Raw genomic sequence first — 20,811 nt, 5'->3', positions numbered from 1 at the left:
GTTGTGTTAGTTCCTGGGTGAGGTTTCTGTGTTGGTCAGACAGGGTCTGAACTCTGGCCTCTAGGGGGGGTCGACACATTAGACATATGGTTTAGAAGGTCTAACCGGCTCAGGGTCTGTTCCTGGAATCGACGGAACTGAGAAACAAACACACAACATCATCTCCAGTTCTTACACACCCACTATATTTACAGCAGTACATGGAAACCCATTCAAATGAGGGGATTCGGCTACGTCAGCTTCACCCGTTGCTGACAGGTGTATAAAATTGAGCACACCGCCACGCAATCTCCATAGACAAACATTGACAGTAGAATGACCTAACTGAAGATCTCAGTGACTTTCAACGTGGCACCGTCATAGGATGCAACTTTTCCAGCAAGTCAGTTTATCAATGTCTTCCTTGCTAGAGCTACCTCGGTCAACTGTAAGTGCTGTTATTGTGAAATGGAAACATCTAGGAGCAACAACGGCTCAGCCGCGAAGAAGCAGACCACACAAGTTCACAGAACAGGACCGCTGAGTGGTGAAGAGCGTAAAAATAGTTTGTCATTGGTTGCAACACTACCTCTGGAAGCAACATCGGCACAAGAACTGTTCGTCGGGGAGCTTCATAAAATGGGTTTCCATGGCAGAGCAGCCGCACACAAGCCTAAGATCACCATGCGTAATGCCAAGCGTCGGCTGGAGTGGTGTGAAGCTCGCCGCCTCTGGACTCTGGAGCAGTGGAAACGTTTTCTCTGAAGTGATGAATCACGCTTCACCATCTGTCAGTCCGACGGACTAATCTGGGTTTGGCTAATGCCAGGAGAACGCTACCTGCCCCAATGCATAGTGACAACTGTAAAGTTTGGTGGAGGAAGAATAATGGTCTGGGGCTGATTTTCATGGTTCGGGCCAGAACCCCTAGTTCTAGTGAAGAGAAATCTCAACGTTACAGCATAAAATTATATTCTAGACGATTCTGTGCTTCCAACTTTGTGGCAACAGTTTGGGGAAGGCCCTTTCCTGTTTCAGCATGATAATGCCCCCGTGCACAAAGCCAGGTCCATACAGAAATGGCTTCTCGAGATCGCTGCGGAAGAACATGACTGGCCTGCACAGAGCCCTGACCTCAACCCCATCGAACACCTTTGGGATGAATTGGAACACCGACTGCAAGCCAGACGTAATCGCCCAACATCAGTGCCCGACCAAGTCCCCGCAGAAATGTTCCAGCATCTAGTGGAAAGCCTTCCCAGAAGAGTGGAGGCTGTTATAGCAGCAATGTTCCAACATCTAGTGGAAAGCCTTCCCAGAAGAGTGGAGGCTGTTATAGCAGCAATGTTCCATCATCTAGTGGAAAGCCTTCCCAGAAGAGTGGAGGCTGTTATAGCAGCAATGTTCCAACATCTAGTGGAAAGCCTTCCCAGAAGAGTGGAGGCTGTTATAGCAGCAATGTTCCATCATCTAGTGGAAAGTCTTCCCAGAAGAGTGGAGGCTGTTATAGCAGCAATGTTCCAACATCTAGTGGAAAACCTTTCCAGAAGAGTGGAGGCTTTTATAGCAGCAAAGCTGGGACCAGCTCCATTGTTATGCCTGTGATTTTGGAATGAGATGTTGGACGATCAGGTGTCTACATACTTTTGGTCATGTAGTGTATCCCACTTATGGATAAAAACGTTCACATTTTTTAATTTTCTTGTAATAAAACAATAACATATCAAGGGAGACACATGAACAGACTTACACAGACACACTCACACAGACACACTCACACAGACACACTCACACAGACACACTCACACAGACACACTCACACAGACACACTCACACAGACACACTCACACAGACACACTCACACAGACACACAAACACAGACACACAAACACACTCACACAGACTCACACATATATACACAGACACACACAGACACACACTCACACAGATACACACACACTCACACAGACACACATACAAAACCATACACACCGACCTGATCGTCAAGTCGTCTGAGTCTCTGGTAGATGGGCTTCCTGAGCTCAGCAGTCCCCTGTCCCCTACAGGCCTGAAGCTGGAGGACAACCAGGAGAACCAGGGCCAGGGCCCTCCGTCCGGCTCTGAGGCTGGTCATAGTGCAGCGTGGCTGGGTTAGGGCCGGGCCGGGCCGGGGTCTGGGTGTCTAGAGGTGCGGAGGTTGTTATCTCTGAGAACTACCGAGGGTAACTAATAGAGGTGAAGGAGAGAGAAGAGGGATGGGAAGCCCCCTAACACACACACACATCTGTTTTTTTCCCACAATGCATCACTGGCAGGGAAGCAGAGGCAGAACATGATGACTTTACCAGACACACACACACACACACACACAAACACATGAACACACACACACACACGTAATACACACGTGAACGCACACACACACATAATACACACGTGAACGCACACACCGTTAACAAATAGGTGAAATAAACTCAAAACAAGAAAAGTATTAACTAATTAATTCTATTTTACAAATCTAGGTCAGATTTTCACTTTGTGCAGTGTAGTATAGATATATATTAGTCAGGTGGCTGTAGTTGTATAGATATATATTAGTCAGGTAAATGTAGTAGTATAGATATATATTAGTCAGGTAAATGTAGTAGTATAGATATATATTAGTCAGGTGGCTGTAGTATAGATATATATTAGTCAGGTGGCTGTAGTAGTATAGATATATATTAGTCAGGTGGCTGTAGTAGTATAGATATATATTAGTCAGGTGGCTGTAGTATAGATATATATTAGTCAGGTAAATGTAGTAGTATAGATATATATTAGTCAGGTGGCTGTAGTTGTATAGATATATATTAGTCAGGTGGCTGTAGTAGTATAGATATATATTAGTCAGGTGGCTGTAGTTGTATAGATATATATTAGTCAGGTGGCTGTAGTAGTATAGATATATATTAGTCAGGTGGCTGTAGTTGTATAGATATATATTAGTCAGGTGGCTGTAGTTGTATAGATATATATTAGTCAGGTGGCTGTAGTATAGATATATATTAGTCAGGTGGCTGTAGTTGTATAGATATATATTAGTCAGGTGGCTGTAGTTGTATAGATATATATTAGTCAGGTGGCTGTAGTATAGATATATATTAGTCAGGTGGCTGTAGTATAGATATATATTAGTCAGGTGGCTGTAGTATAGATATATATTAGTCAGGTGGCTGTAGTAGTATAGATATATATTAGTCAGGTGGCTGTAGTTGTATAGATATATATTAGTCAGGTGGCTGTAGTTGTATAGATATATATTAGTCAGGTGGCTGTAGTTGTATAGATATATATTAGTCAGGTGGCTGTAGTAGTATAGATATATATTAGTCAGGTGGCTGTAGTATAGATATATATTAGTCAGGTGGCTGTAGTATAGATATATATTAGTCAGGTGGCTGTAGTTGTATAGATATATATTAGTCAGGTGGCTGTAGTTGTATAGATATATATTAGTCAGGTGGCTGTAGTTGTATAGATATATATTAGTCAGGTGGCTGTAGTTGTATAGATATATATTAGTCAGGTGGCTGTAGTTGTATAGATATATATTAGTCAGGTGGCTGTAGTTGTATAGATATATATTAGTCAGGTGGCTGTAGTTGTATAGATATATATTAGTCAGGTGGCTGTAGTTGTATAGATATATATTAGTCAGGTGGCTGTAGTAGTATAGATATATATTAGTCAGGTGGCTGTAGTAGTATAGATATATATTAGTCAGGTGGCTGTAGTATAGATATATATTAGCCAGGTGGCTGTAGTTGTATAGATATATATTAGTCAGGTGGCTGTAGTAGTATAGATATATATTAGTCAGGTGGCTGTAGTAGTATAGATATATAATAGTCAGGTGGCTGTAGTTGAATGATATATATTAGTCAGTTGGCTGTAGTTGTATAGATATATATTAGTCAGGTAAATGTAGTTGTATAAATATATATTAGTCAGGTAAATGTAGTTGTATAGATATATATTAGTCAGATGTAGTAATGTTGTCTGAGTGGGACAGGTTGTATGATGTAGTAATGTTGTCTGAGTGGGACAGGTTGTATGATGTAGTAATGTTGTGTGTAATGTTGTCTGAGTGGGACAGGTTGTATTATGTAGTAACGTTGTAGTAACATTGTCTGAGTGGGACAGGTTGTATGATGTAGTAACGTTGTAGTAATGTTGTCTGAGTGGGACAGGTTAAATGATGTAGTAACGTTGTCTGAGTGGGACAGGTTGTATGATGTAGTAATGTTGTAGTAATGTTGTGTGTAATATTGACTGAGTGGGACAGGTTAAATGATGTAGTAACGTTGTCTAGGTGGGACAGGTTGTATTATGTAGTAATGTAGTAGTAATGTTGTCTGAGTGGGACAGGTTGTATATATGTAGTAATGTTGTCTGAGTGGGACAGGTTGTATGATGTAGTAATGTTGTCTGAGTGGGACAGGTTGTATATATGTAGTAATGTTGTCTGAGTGGGACAGGTTGTATGATGTAGTAATGTTGTCTGAGTGGGACAGTTTGTATGATGTAGTAATGTTGTCTGAGTGGGACAGGTTGTATATATGTAGTAATGTTGTCTGAGTGGGACAGTTTGTATGATGTAGTAATGTTGTCTGAGTGGGACAGGTTGTATGATGTAGTAATGTTGTGTGTAATGTTGTCTGAGTGGGACAGGTTGTATTATGTAGTAACGTTGTAGTAATATTGTCTGAGTGGGACAGGTTGTATTATGTAGTAACGTTGTAGTAATGTTGTCTGAGTGGGACAGGTTAAATGATGTAGTAACGTTGTCTGAGTGGGACAGGTTGTATGATGTAGTAATGTTGTAGTAATGTTGTCTGAGTGGGACAGGTTGTATGATGTAGTAATGTTATCTGAGTGGGACAGGTTGTATGATGTAGTAATGTTGTAGTAATGTTGTGTGTAATATTGTCTGAGTGGGACAGGTTAAATTATGTAGTAACGTTGTCTGAGTGGGACAGGTTGTATGATGTAGTAATGTTGTAGTAATGTTGTGTGTAATATTGTCTGAGTGGGACATTTTAAATGATGTAGTAACGTTGTCTGAGTGGGACAGGTTGTATGATGTAGTAATGTTGTCTGAGTGGGACAGGTTGTATTTTGTAGTAATGTTGTCTGAGTGGGACAGGTTGTATGATGTAGTAATGTCAGAGTGGGACAGGTTGTATGATGTAGTAATGTTGTAGTAATGTTGTCTGAGTGGGACAGGTTCTATGATGTAGTAATGTCGGAGTGGGACAGGTTGTATGATGTAGTAATGTTGTCTGAGTGGGACAGGTTGTATGATGTAGTAATGTTGTCTGAGTGGGACAGGTTGTATATATGTAGTAATGTTGTCTGAGTGGGACAGGTTGTATGATGTAGTAATGTTGTAGTACTGTTGTGTGTAATATTGTCTGAGTGGGACAGGTTGTATGATGTAGTAATGTTATCTGAGTGGGACAGGTTGTATGATGTAGTAATGTTGTCTGAGTGGGACAGGTTGTATGATGTAGTAATGTTGTCTGAGTGGACAGGTTGTATGATGTAGTAATATTGTAGTAATGTTGTCTGAGTGGGACAGGTTCTATGATGTAGTAATGTCGGAGTGGGACAGGTTGTATGATGTAGTAATGTTGTCTGAGTGGGACAGGTTATATGATGTAGTAATGTTGGAGTTGGACAGGTTGTATGATGTAGTAATGTTGTGTGTAATGTTGTCTGAGTGGGACAGGTTGTATATATGTAGTAATGTTGTCTGAGTGGGACAGGTTGTATGATGTAGTAATGTTGTCTGAGTGGGACAGTTTGTATGATGTAGTAATGTTGTCTGAGTGGGACAGGTTGTATATATGTAGTAATGTTGTCTGAGTGGGACAGGTTGTATGGTGTAGTAATGTTGTCTGAGTGGGACAGGTTGTATGATGTAGTAATGTCTCAGTGGGACAGGTTGTATGATATAGTAATGTTATGTGGTAATGTTGTGTGTAATGTTGTCTCAGTGGGACAGGTTGTATGATGTAGTAATGTTATGTAGTAATGTTGCGTGTAATGTTGTCGGAGTGGGACAGGTTGTATGATGTAGAAATGTTGTTGTAATGTTGTCTGTGTGGGACAGGTTGTATGATGTAGTAATGTTGTCTGAGTGGGACAGGTTGTATGATGTAGTAATGTTGTAGTAATGTTGTCTGAGTGGGACAGGTTGTATGATGTAGTAGTGTTGTCTGAGTGGGACAGGTTGTATGATGTAGTAATGTTGTAGTAATGTTATCTGAGTGGGACAGGTTGTATGATGTAGTAATGTTGTGTGTAATGTTGTCTGAGTGGGACAGGTTGTATGATGTAGTAATGCTATCTGAGTGGGACAGGTTGTATGATGTAGTAATGTTGTAGTAATGTTGTCTGAGTGGGACAGGTTGTATGATGTAGTAATGTTATCTGAGTGGGACAGGTTGTATGATGTAGTAATGTTGTCTGAGTGGGACAGGTTGTATGATGTAGTAATGTTGTCTGAGTGGGACAGGTTTTATGATGTAGTAATGTTGTAGTAATGTTGTCTGAGTGGGACAGGTTGAATGATGTAGTAATGTTGTCTGAGTGGGACAGGTTGTATGATGTAGTAATGTTGTAGTAATGTTATCTGAGTGGGACAGGTTGTATTATGCAGTAATGTTGTAGTAATGTTGCCTGAGTGGGACAGGTTGTATGATGTAGTAATATTGTAGTAATGTTGTGTGTAATATTGTCTGAGTGGGACAGGTTGTATGATGTAGTAATGTTATCTGAGTGGGACAGGTTGTATGATGTAGTAATGTTGTCTGAGTGGGACAGGTTGTATGATGTAGTAATGTTGTCTGAGTGGGACAGGTTGTATGATGTAGTAATGTTATCTGAGTGGGACAGGTTGTATATATGTAGTAATGTTGTCTGAGTGGGACAGGTTGTATGATGTAGTAATGTTGTCTGAGTGGGACAGGTTGTATGATGTAGTAATGTTGTGTGTAATGTTGTCTGAGTGGGACAGGTTGTATGTTGTAGTAATGTTGTCTGAGTGGGACAGGTTGTATGATGTAGTAATGTTGTCTCAGTGGGACAGGTTGTATGATGTAGTAATGTTGTAGTAATGTTGTCGGAGTGGGACAGGTTGTATGATGTAGTAATGTTGTAGTAATGTTGTCGGAGTGGGACAGGTTGTATGATGTAGTAACGTTGTAGTAATGTTGCCTGAGTGGGACAGGTTGTATGATGTAGTAATGTTGTCTGAGTGGGACAGGTTGTATGATGTAGTAATGTTGTAGTAATGTTGTCTGAGTGGGACAGGTTGTATGATGTAGTAATGTTGTCTGAGTGGGACAGGTTGTATGATGTAGTAACGTTGTAGTAATGTTGTCTGAATGGGACAGGTTGTATGATGTAGTAATGTTGTCTGAATGGGACAGGTTGTATGATGTAGTAATGTTGTCTGAGTGGGACAGGTTATATGATGTAGTAATGTTGTCTGAGTGGGACAGGTTGCTCTGATGATGGCTATCGTACAGTAGATTTCCTGAACTTGCTTCGTCATTGGAAAAATCTCAGAACACACAGACAAACACACACACGCACACACACACACACACACACACAGAAAGAATGTTCATAGCCCTGTTGTGGAATGCAGAGGACACAAAAAAAGGTTTGGTTCTGGGCTTAGGAATGTAGTTGATCAGGCCGAGCGGCCACACACACACACACACACACAGACACAGACACAGACACAGACACAGACACAGACACAGACACACACACACACACACAGACACACACACACACACACACACACACACACACACACACACACACACACACACACACACACACACACACACACACACACACACACACACACCTTGACTGAGTATAGGACCACGCCTGCAATGACAATCTAGTCAGAGCCAACACCCTCCACGTCACTCAGTCACACACACACACGCACACGCACACACACACACACACACACACCTTCTGATGGACCTCACCCTGTTCCCTGGGAGTGGTTGGGGGCTGGTGGGAGAAGAGGAGGGGGAGGAGGGAGTGACTGACACACACACACACACACACACCTTCTGATGGACCTCACCCTGTTCCCTGGGAGTGGTTGGGGGCTGGTGGGAGAAGAGGAGGGGGAGGAGGGAGTGACTGACACAAACTGCGATCGATGCTTTTTCCATCCTGGACTTTAAATCACTCTAAATGACGTCCATTCTAAACCAGAGCTCTATTCTAGAATGTCTTAGTTCCACAGTAGAACCTGAGACAGAGCTGCATTTCCTGACAAAATGTCAACAATAGAAAACAATTAGAGAGTGTCATTTCCCCAAATTTGAAACCCTTATTCAAGGTTTCAAAGACCTATTAATAATAATAATCAATATTGTCAACGGGACAACAGCAACAACAATAACCAAGGGTTAAAATAACCCTACATTGAACAAGAACAATTAGCATGGAGGACATGTGCAGGTTGATTGGTCTGTCAGACACTGTCCCTCATGTTATGGCAGGCAGCAATGTAGTGAGCTGCCAACCCACAGCTCTCTGCGTCCTCCCCCAACAGGACGGGTAGCCTACCAATCATCACCCCCCCCCCCCAAGTCAACCATGCCCACACCCCATTTAGGTCCCCTCAGATCAGACCTATACCCCTCCTGCCCACCCCATGCGCCCCACTCCCGCAAAGAGGGCCACAACATGGAAGTCACACATACGCCCAGGCCGTGAGCAGGCAAACAGGCACAACCCCCACACTTACACCAGTCCAAGCCAATGACATGTACCAGATACTCAGCAGGCTCTGCTCACACTTACTGGCCTGAGGCCAAACCACACGACCAACAACATTGGACACTTTATAGAGCACAAAGCCTTCACTATATCACCCTAGAATATCAAGGTCTGAGGTCATCTGCCTTTGGCCTAAAGAGCAGGAACCCGGACTTCACCAAAGAAATTTGAAATACAGACATTGTCATCCTAAAAGAAACCTGGTATAGAGGAGACAGATCCACTGGTTGCCCTCTAGGTTACAGAGAGCTGGTAGTCCCATCCACCACACTACCAGGTGGGTGGTATAGAGGAGACAGACCCACTGGTTGCCCTCTAGGTTACAGAGAGCTGGTAGTCCCATCCACCACACTACCAGGTGGGTGGTATAGAGGAGACAGACCCACTGGTTGCCCTCTAGGTTACAGAGAGCTGGTAGTCCCATCCACCACACTACCAGGTGGGTGGTATAGAGGAGATGGACCCACTGGTTACCCTCTAGGTTACAGAGAGCTGGTAGTCCCATCCACCACACTACCAGGTGGGTGGTATAGAGGAGACAGACCCACTGGTTGCCCTCTAGGTTACAGAGAGCTGGTAGTCCCATCCACCACACTACCAGGTGGGTGGTATAGAGGAGACAGACCCACTGGTTGCCCTCTAGGTTACAGAGAGCTGGTAGTCCCATCCACCACACTACCAGGTGGGTGGTATAGAGGAGACAGACCCACTGGTTGCCCTCTAGGTTACAGAGAGCTGGTAGTCCCATCCACCACACTACCAGGTGGGTGGTATAGAGGAGACAGATCCACTGGTTGCCCTCTAGGTTACAGAGAGCTGGTAGTCCCATCCACCACACTACCAGGTGGGTGGTATAGAGGAGACAGATCCACTGGTTGCCCTCTAGGTTACAGAGAGCTGGTAGTCCCATCCACCACACTACCAGGTGGGTGGTATAGAGGAGATGGACCCACTGGTTGCCCTCTAGGTTACAGAGAGCTGGTAGTCCCATCCACCACACTACCAGGTGGGTGGTATAGAGGAGACAGACCCACTGGTTGCCCTCTAGGTTACAGAGAGCTGGTAGTCCCATCCACCACACTACCAGGTGGGTGGTATAGAGGAGACAGACCCACTGGTTGCCCTCTAGGTTACAGAGAGCTGGTAGTCCCATCCACCACACTACCAGGTGGGTGGTATAGAGGAGATGGACCCACAGGTTCCCCTCTAGGTTACAGAGAGCTGGTAGTCCCGTCCACCAAACTACCAGGTGGGTGGTATAGAGGAGATGGACCCACTGGTTACCCTCTAGGTTACAGAGAGCTGGTAGTCCCATCCACCACACTACCAGGTGGGTGGTATAGAGGAGACAGACCCACTGGTTGCCCTCTAGGTTACAGGGAGCTGGTAGTCCCATCCACCACACTACCAGGTGGGTGGTATAGAGGAGACAGACCCACTGGTTGCCCTCTAGGTTACAGAGAGCTGGTAGTCCCATCCACCAAACTACCAGGTGGGTGGTATAGAGGAGATGGACCCACTGGTTGCCCTCTAGGTTACAGAGAGCTGGTAGTCCCATCCACCAAACTACCAGGTGGGTGGTATAGAGGAGACGGATCCACTGGTTGCCCTCTAGGTTACAGAGAGCTGGTAGTCCCATCCACCAAACTACCAGGTGGGTGGTATAGAGGAGATGGACCCACTGGTTGCCCTCTAGGTTACAGAGAGCTGGTAGTCCCATCCACCAAACTACCAGGTGGGTGGTATAGAGGAGACGGACCCACTGGTTACCCTCTAGGTTACAGAGAGCTGGTAGTCCCATCCACCAAACTACCAGGTGGGTGGTATAGAGGAGATGGACCCACTGGTTACCCTCTAGGTTACAGAGAGCTGGTAGTCCCATCCACCAAACTACCAGGTGGGTGGTATAGAGGAGATGGACCCACTGGTTACCCTCTAGGTTACAGAGAGCTGGTAGTCCCATCCACCAAACTACCAGGTGGGTGGTATAGAGGAGATGGACCCACTGGTTACCCTCTAGGTTACAGAGAGCTGGTAGTCCCATCCACCAAACTACCAGGTGGGTGGTATAGAGGAGATGGACCCACTGGTTACCCTCTAGGTTACAGAGAGCTGGTAGTCCCATCCACCAAACTACCAGGTGGGTGGTATAGAGGAGATGGACCCACTGGTTACCCTCTAGGTTACAGAGAGCTGGTAGTCCCATCCACCAAACTACCAGGTGGGTGGTATAGAGGAGATGGACCCACTGGTTGCCCTCTAGGTTACAGAGAGCTGGTAGTCCCATCCACCAAACTACCAGGTGGGTGGTATAGAGGAGACGGACCCACTGGTTGCCCTCTAGGTTACAGAGAGCTGGTAGTCCCATCCACCAAACTACCAGGTGGGTGGTATAGAGGAGACGGATCCACTGGTTGCCTTCTAGGTTACAGAGAGCTGGTAGTCCCATCCACCAAACTACCAGGTGGGTGGTATAAAGGAGACGGACCCACTGGTTACCCTCTAGGTTACAGAGAGCTGGTAGTCCCATCCACCACACTAACAGGTGTGAAACAGGGAAGGGACTCAGGGGGTATGCTAATCTGGTATAGAGCAGACCTAACTCACTCTATTAAATTAATCAAAACAGGAACATTTTACATTTGTCTAAAAATTCAAAAGGAAATGATCTTAACAGAGAAGAATCTCCTCCTGTGTGTGTGTATATCCCCCCCACTAGAATCCCCATACTTTAATGAGGTCTGTGACGACCTAAATGCCAGAACCGGACAAGAACATGACACCCTCAGCACACAGGGGGACAAACACCTGCCTGGAGGTGACCCCCCCCCCCCCCCCCCCCCCATCTGCCCCCCTAGGCACAACTATGACAACATAACCAACAGAAACGGGTCACTCCTGCAACTCTGTCACACGTTGGGTATGTATATAGTCAATGGTACAGTAGGCTTCGAGGGGACTCCTATGGTAGGTACCTATAGCTCATCTCTTGGCAGTAGTACTGTAGACTACTTTATCACTGACCTCAACCCAGAGTCTCTCAGAGCGTTCACAGTCAGCCCACTGACACCCAAAATCCCAGTCTACTTGAACAGAGCAAAACTCAATTATGAGGCATCGAAGCCAACGGAACAGAGTAATATTAAGAAATTCTATAGATGGAAGGAATGTAGTGTAGAAACCTACTGAGAAAACAATTAGGCAACAACACATTCAATCCCTTTTAGACAACTTCCTGGACGTGAAAGACAACTTCCTGGACAAAACGTTCCTCTGCATGGGAAACCTCCCCATATAGAGGTGTGCCAAGCTTGTAGCTTCATAAACACATTAGAGACACATATCTCCCTCAGATTACACAGATCCACAAAGAATTCGAAAAACAAATCCAATTTTGATAAACTCCCATATCTACTGGGTGAAATACCACAGTGTTCCATCACAGCAGCAAGATTTGTGACCTGTTGCCACAAGAAAAGGACAACCAGTGAAGAATTGTACAACCCATATTTATGTTTATTTATTTTCCCTTTTGTTCTTCAACTATTTGCACACAATATGAAATGACTTTACTATTTTGGAACTTATTTAACTTTTGTTTATTTTCTATTTCACTTGCCAATGTTAACATGTGCTTCCCATGCCAATAAAGCCCTTGAATTGAAAAGAGAGAGAGAGAAGGAAGCGATTCCCAAACCTTCCACAACAAAGCCATCACCTACAGAGAGATGAACCTGGAGAAGAGTCCCCTAAGCAAGCTGGTCCTGGGGCTCTGTTCACAAACACAAACAGACCCTACAGAGCCCCAGGACAGCAGCACAATTAGACCCAACCAAATCATGAGAAAACAAAAAGATAATTACTTGACACATTGGAAAGAATGAACAAAAAAACAGAGCAAACTAGAATGCTATTTGGCCCTAAACAGAGAGTACACAGCGGCAGAATACCTGACCACTGTGACTGACCCAAAATTAAGGAAAGCTTTGACTATGTACAGACTCAGTGAGCATAGCCTTGCTATTGAGAAAGGCCGCCGTAGGCAGACCTGGCTCTCAAGAGAAGACAGGCTATGTGCTCACTGCCCACAAAATGAGGTGGAAACTGAGCTGCACTTCCTAACCTCCTGCCCAATGTATGACCATATTAGAGAGACATATTTCCCTCAGATTACACAGATCCACAAAGAATTCGAAAACAAATCAAATTTTGAAAAACTCCCATATCTACTGTGTGAAATTCCACAGTGTGCCATCACAGCAGCAAGATTTGTGACCTGTTGCCACGAGAAAAGGGCAACCAGTGAAGAACACACACCATTGTAAATACAACCCATATTTATGCTTATTTATTTTATCTTGTGTCCTTTACCATTTGTACATTGTTAAAACACTGTATATATATATATATATATGACATTTGTAATGTCTTTATTGTTTTGAAACTTCTGTATGTGTAATGTTTACTGTTAATTTTTATTGTTTATTTCACTTTATATATTCACTTTATATATTATCTACCTCACTTGCTTTGGCAATGTTAACACATTTTTCCCATGCCAATAAAGCCCTTTAATTGAATTGAATTGAGAGAGAAACAGAGAGAGAGAGAGAGACAGAGAGAGAGGGAGACAGAGAGAGAGAGGGAGACAGAGAGAGAGAGAGAGAGAGAGAGAGAGAGAGAGAGAGAGAAAGAGAGAGAGAGAGAGAGAAAGAGAGAGAGAGAATCTGTCAGTATCTGTGTCAATGTCCTCCTGTCACATTCCAAGATAAGGGGAAGTGAAAACAGGTTTTTAGAAATGTATCAATGGCAGAAATACCTTATTTACATAAGTATTCAGACCCTTTGCTATGAGACTTGAAATTGAGCTCAGGTGCATCCTGTTTCCATTGATCATCCTTGAGATGTTTCTACAACTTGATTGGAGTCCACCTGTGGTAAATTCTATTGATTAGACATGATTTGGAAAGGCACACACCTGTCTATATAAGGAATTGTCAGAAGATCTCTGAGACAGGATTGTGTCGAGGCACAGATCTGGGGAAGGGTACCAAAACATTTATGCAGCATTGAAGGTCCCCAAGAACACAGTGACCTCCATCATTCTTAAATGGAAGAAGTTTGGAACCACCAAGACTCTTCCTAGAGCTGTCCGCCCGGCCAAAACTGGTCAATCAGGGGAGAAGGGCCTTGGTCAGGGAGGTGACTAAGAACTCGATGGTCACTCTGACAGAGCTCCAGAGTTCCTTTGTGGAGATGGGAGAACCTTCCAGAAGGACAACCATCTCTGCAGCACTCCACCAATCAGGCCATTATGGTAGAGTTGTCAGACGGAAGTCACTCCTCAGTGAAAGGCACATGACAGCCTGCTAGGAGTTTGTCAAGAGGCACCTAAAGGACTTTCAGACCATGAGAATCAAGATTCTCTGGTATGATGAAACCAATATTGAACCCTTTGGCCTGAATGTGAAGTGTCACGTCTTGAGGAAACCTGGCACCATCCCTACGGTGAAGCATGGTGGTGGCAACATCATGCTGTAGGGAGGTTTTTCAGTAGCTGGGATTGGGAGACTAGTCAGGGTCGAGGGAAAGATGAACAGAGCAAAGTACAGAGAGATCCATGATGAAAACTTGCTCCAGAGCGCTCAGGACCTCAGACTGAGGCGAAGGTTCACCTTCCAACAGGACAACGAACCTAAGCACACAGCCAAGACAACACAGGAGTGGCTTCAAGACAAGTCTCTGAATGTCCTTGAGTGGCCCAGCCAGAGCCTGAACCCGATTGAACATCTCTGGAGAGACCTGAAAATAGCTGTGCAGCGACGCTCCCCATCCAACCTGACAGAGCTTGATAGGAATACAGGTGGGCCAAGCTTGTAGCGTCATACCCAAGAAGACTCAAAGCTGTAATCGCTGCCAAAGGTGCATCAACAAAGTACTGAGTAAAGGGTCTGAATACATATGGAAATGTCATATTATTATATATACATATAAACGCGCAAAAATGTTCTAAAAGCTGCTTTTGCTTTGTCATTATGGGGTATTGTGATGTCATCATGGGGTATTATGATGTCATCATGGTGTATTGTGATGTCATTATGGGGTATTGTGATGTCATTATGGGGTATTGTGATGTCATTATGGGGTATTGTGATGTCATCATGGTGTATTGTGATGTCATCATGGTGTATTGTGTGTAGATTGATGAGGGAAAAGCAACAATCGAATCCGTTTTAGAATAAGGCTGTAACGTAACAAAATGTGGGAAAAAAGTCAAGGTGTCTGAATAGTTTCTGAAGGCCCAGGAAGTGTGTGAGCGTGTGAGAAGTCCCTCTAGGTTTGGACTAGTAGTCAGGTAAGAGTACGGGGTGGTTAGAAACAGGTTATAGTGAGAGTAGAGTACTGCTGAGAAACAGGCCCAGCCCTACTGCATGCCAACAAACACAAAACCCACGGAAACAAAGAACACACAGAGAAAACACACTCAGGATCCCAAATGATACCCTACTCCCTATATAGTGCACTACTTTGGACCAGAGCCCTATTCCCTATATAGTGCACTACTTTAGACCAGGGCCCTATTCCCTATATAGTGCACTACTTTGGACCAGGGCCCTGGATGGAAAAGGGATGTGCCCTGATCAAAAGTAGTGCACTATATAGGGAATAGGGTGCGACTTGGAACGCACATTGAGACGGGCCCTGTACAGTATCATCCACCCAGGAAGATTCCTATGACATATTTAGGACTAGGTTAATGAGGGGGTGGGACTTGGAGAAGGGGGCGGGGCCTGGGAGTGGATAAGGGAGAGAGGGAAGCAGAGAGAGAGTTCTCCGTACTGTCAACAGCTACAACACATATTTATCTACACAGCTAGACAGGTAAGACTCTCTACTGAATTACATTCATTATTATTGTTGTTACACAGGTCAAATAAAGGTTAAATATAATTAATTAATAAATAAAAGGTAAGAATCTATACTGAATTACATCCATTGTTATGGTCGTCAGGGTTGACCTGTGGCTTTCAGGTGACTTCAGGTGTGCGGTTCAGGCCGTTTGATAACTTAGAATCCACTGGGCAAAAATTGGTTGAATCAATGTTGTTTCCACGTTATTTCAACCCCCCAAAAAATGTGACGACGTTGAATCAATGTGGAAGACTGGATGGATTTGCATAAAGTCATCGACATAATGGAATTATTATTATTTTTTAAATATTTTTTTTACACCCAACTTCAAACCTAAATCCAATGACATGGGGACATGTGTTGTTGATTTCACACTGAATTCACATGAGTTGACAACTCAACCAAATGTAAATCCCAACTAGACATTGAACTGACGTCTGTGCCCAGTGGGTAGTTTTCATAGATTACACTGAAACAGATCTGAGACGGGCTACAGAAACTAAACCAAGCTGTTGAAATACTAATCATTCACTATCCACCTGTGAGACTGAGCAAGATAGAGATGAGGTGTGTGATGTCATTAGGGGGGGTTAGGTGCTTGGGAGTTGTCTCTCTGTCATATGGAGTAGGTGTCTGGTCTGAGAGTTACAGAGCGACTGCCTTTAAAAAGCAACAAATCCCTTTGAGAACGGCCTATGGGGTGTCCATATGAGTCAGAAACACTTATTGTAGTGTCACAATTGACTACAAAGTGGAAATAGGATCATTTTGAAGTCAGTCTCGTCTAAAACGGAGTTTGGAACATTCACGCATCACAATGGGTAAACAAAGGCTGGGTTTTGATTTGCTGATGTCCTTATGCCCATTAACATGGGTTGAACAGCTGCCGTGATCGCTCTCTATCCAATAGCACAGACAGTGTGACAGACCTGTTCAGCAGCTCCGACTGTGTACATGAGACAACACATAGCAAACACCTTAGTTAGATGTAAAATTGCGCAACAAAAAAAAAAATCCTTGACAAATAGGCTACGGTGTCTCATGAGGGACAAATATCACTAACCAAACGCAGAATCGGTCAGGAAAAATATCGAGTTTTTCTAATGAGGAACAGAAAATGCCAATCGGAGTGTTCAGTGGATCTATAAGGGTTCATTATAAACTGGGTGGTTTGAGCCCTGAATTCTGATTGGCTGACAGCCGTGGTATATCAGACTGTATACCACGGGTATGACTAAACATGTATTTTTACTGCTCTAATTACATTGGTAACCAGTTTATAATAGAAATAAGGAACCTCAGGGGTTTGTGATATATGGCCAATATACCACGGCTAAGGGCTGTGTCCAGGTACTCCGCATTGTGTCGTGCTTAAGAACAGCCCTTTAGCCGTGATATGTTGGCAATATACCACACCTCCTCGGGCCGTATTGTTTAATTATAGACTACCCTGACATTCTCTGTTTCCTGCTTCTATCATGTTAAATACTAACCACTACCAGTATGGACTGTCAGTAGGTCTAATAAGCCAATATACTGTGAGTTCCCTTCGGTTGGTATAGTCTACATCACCATTTCATTTAATAACAGTGTCTTCATTCTACCAGTATGGACTGTCAGTAGGTTGGTATAGTCTACATCACCATTTCATTTAATAACAGTGTCTTCATTCTACCAGTATGGACTGTCAGTAGGTTGGTATAGTCTACATCACCATTTCATTTAATAACAGTGTCTTCATTCTACCAGTATGGACTGTCAGTAGGTTGGTATAGTCTACATCACCATTTCATTTAATAACAGTGTCTTCATTCTACCAGTATGGACTGTCAGTAGGTTGGTATAGTCTACATCACCATTTCATTTAATAACAGTGTTTCATTTTGTCTTCATTTGCTTCCTCTGTAAACACATTCACTGCCATGTCGTCGTTGTTGAGGATCATTAGTAACAGTTGATAATATATATTTTTTTTAACGAATATTGAGGCCAATTAAATCGGTTAATTTGGAGCGAAGCACAGATGAAGTGGTAACGTTTTGTACCTGACTTCGCATCAACACAACCTCACACTCTATTCCTGCAAATATGTACAAACAAAGTATTTCAGCAGATTTTTTGGTGCGTTTTTGTATGTTTGTTGTGTGGCTTAATTTGTGTGAAAATACACACATTTTCAGAGTCGTTTTTTGAAAGTTATAGGAGCAATGGAGTTTGGGCGTCGTGGTGTTCTGCACGGCCTTTTTCAGTGTCTCATATTTATTTATTTAAAAAAACAAACGTCTTAACGACCCAATAATGTTAATCAACCAGGTCAACAGTATCGGCATTAATAATAATAATAACAACAACAACAACAACAACAACAACAATAACCAAACAGTGTAAGGATAATATTATATTATAATTATTTAGGTCACCTAAATAATTATAATATAATATTATCCTTACACTGTTTGGTTATTGTTGTTGTTGTTGTTGTTGTTGTTGTTGTTGTTGTTGTTGTTATTATTATTATTAATGCCGATACTGTTTTCTATGCTTGTTTTCACTTAACACTTTGGGATACTGGTGCTGTGTCGGATTTTATGGGGGTTGCCAGATTGGAGTAAAAAACAGTTTTTGTCCGTTTTTTTGTGTGTGGTATCGATGAAGGTATTTGATTGGGGAATGGGGATACATGTTCATGATGGGACATGAATTCATCAATAAATGTGAGGAATTTTAATTGATTTAACCTTTTATTTAACTAGACATAGTTAAAACAGCCTGTAAAAATAATCTGTTTGGTTTCTATTCCCCCGGTACAACTAAAACAAGTCTGGACTAGGATCAATTAAACCATATCAATAACAGGTCTGGACTAGGATCAATTAAGCCATATCAATATCAAGTCTGGACTAGGATCAATTAAACCATATCAATAACAGGTCTGGACTAGGATCAATTAAGCCATATCAATGCAGTTAAACAGGTTAATGTAAAATAATGATTTATGTTGTCTGACACTTATGGCACTTCCCAAGGCCATTTCATGATGATTATTGCAGTCCTGTCAGTCATGTTATATAATCAGGCTGCTGTAAACAAGGCATATGCCAGCATTGTTGGACTACTGCCTCTGCCCAGAGGCCGACAAGACTTTCCTGGCAACGGCCGTCAGAGCTCACTTTGCCACGTATGAGCACTGGTTAGAGTCCCTGTTGCAGCTTTCGCCGTCTTCCGCTACACTGGTGGCAGAGTTGGGATCAGAGTCCAGCTCACGGTCTATGTGATCGAGTGGTGGGAAGCGTTCTGTTTTTCAACATTGTGTTGGGGTGTAATTACGTTGATGTATCTAGTGAACAGTGGATGACAACAACGGGCGTGACGGATAGAAGTCGTCACTACAGGTGTGAACAAGTCTTGCGTCAAAGTAGCCTGAAGCTGAATGGGAAATGCTAAACCCCGACCAGTTATTCAGAACAACATCCACTGTGACTGTCTCATTTACATATGTTCACTTGGAACAAATGGAATGGAACAAACACATTCTACTCATTTACATATGTTCCCTTATGGAACAAACACATTCTACTCATTTACATATGTTCCCTTATGGAACAAACACATTCTACTCATTTACATATGTTCCCTTATGGAACAAACACATTCTACTCATTTACAAACTACCCGTTTAAAGTGTTATGAAAACCAGGGCTCCCGAGTGGCGCAGCGGTCTAAGACACTGCATCTCAGTGCGAGGGGCGTCACTACAGTCCCTGGTTCAAATCCAGGCTGTATCACATCCGGCCGTGATTGGGAGTGCTATAGGGCGGCGCACAATTGTCCCAACGTCATCTGGGTTTGGCCCGGGGGGGTAGGCCGTCATTGTAAATAAGAATTTGTTCTTAATTTAACTGACTTGCCTAGTTAAGGTTCAAAATAAAACCATGGTGTTATTTTATTACTGAAGTATATGTGTGGTGATTAATTATTGCTTTCTTCAGTGGAAATACACAATATGTACGAAAATACCAAATATACCAACAGCTAAATTAAGCAGATATTTACAACTCTTTAACCATGTCATCATTACTGCAACATTCAAACTACACACATTAACCATGTCATCATTACTGCAACATTCAAACTACACTCATTAACCATGTCATCATTACTGCAACATTCAAACTACACACATTAACCATGTCATCATTACGGCAACATTCAAACTACACACATTAACCATGTCATCATTACTGCAACATTCAAACTACACACATTAACCATGTCATCATTACTGCAACATTCAAACTACACACATTAACCATGTCATCATTACTGCAACATTCAAACTACACACATTAACCATGTTCATCACTACTGCAACATTCAAACTACACACATTAACCATGTTCATCACTACTGCAACATTCAAACTACACACATTAACCATGTCATCATTACTGCAACATTCAAACTACACACATTAACCATGTTAATTATTACTGCAACATTCAAACTACACACATTAACCATGTTAATCACTACTGCAACATTCAAACTACACACATTAACCATGTTCATCACTACTGCAACATTCAAACTACACATTAACCATGTTCATCACTACTGCAACATTCAAACTACACACATTAACCATGTTAATCACTACTGCAACATTCAAACTACACACATTAACCATGTCATCATTACTGCAACATTCAAACTACACACATTAACCATGTTAATCACTACTGCAACATTCTAACTACACACATTAACCATGTTCATCACTACTGCAACATTCAAACTACACACATTAACCATGTTCATCACTACTGCAACATTCAAACTACACACATTAACCATGTTCATCACTACTGCAACATTCAAACTACACACATTAACCATGTCATCATTACTGCAACATTCAAACTACACACATTAACCATGTTAATTATTACTGCAACATTCAAACTACACACATTAACCATGTTAATCACTACTGCAACATTCAAACTACACACATTAACCATGTTCATCACTACTGCAACATTCAAACTACACATTAAC

General features: G+C 42.8%; 1 protein-coding gene across 2 annotated transcripts in view; it reads left to right on the top strand.

The window, feature by feature from the left end:
* LOC116371461 (lipopolysaccharide-induced tumor necrosis factor-alpha factor homolog) overlaps positions 1 to 20,811 on the top strand; it is a 56,237-nt gene that overhangs the window by 17,741 nt on the left and 17,685 nt on the right. Inside the window, exon 1 of one of the 2 annotated variants that reach the window (XM_031820340.1) lies at positions 15,631 to 15,723. The exons of the other annotated variant lie outside the window; for it this stretch is intronic. The gene's annotated coding sequence lies outside the window, so the exon portion shown is untranslated. Of the gene's footprint in view, positions 1 to 15,630; positions 15,724 to 20,811 lie in introns of those variants that run through there. 2 annotated transcript variants of the gene reach the window in all.

The sequence above is a fragment of the Oncorhynchus kisutch genome, unplaced genomic scaffold, assembly GCF_002021735.2.
Source record: "Oncorhynchus kisutch isolate 150728-3 unplaced genomic scaffold, Okis_V2 scaffold3257, whole genome shotgun sequence".
In the NCBI taxonomy this organism is placed as follows: Eukaryota; Metazoa; Chordata; class Actinopteri; order Salmoniformes; family Salmonidae; genus Oncorhynchus; species Oncorhynchus kisutch.
The sequence above is the reverse complement of the archived record's forward strand: the minus strand, read 5'-3'. Positions and strand labels throughout refer to the sequence as shown.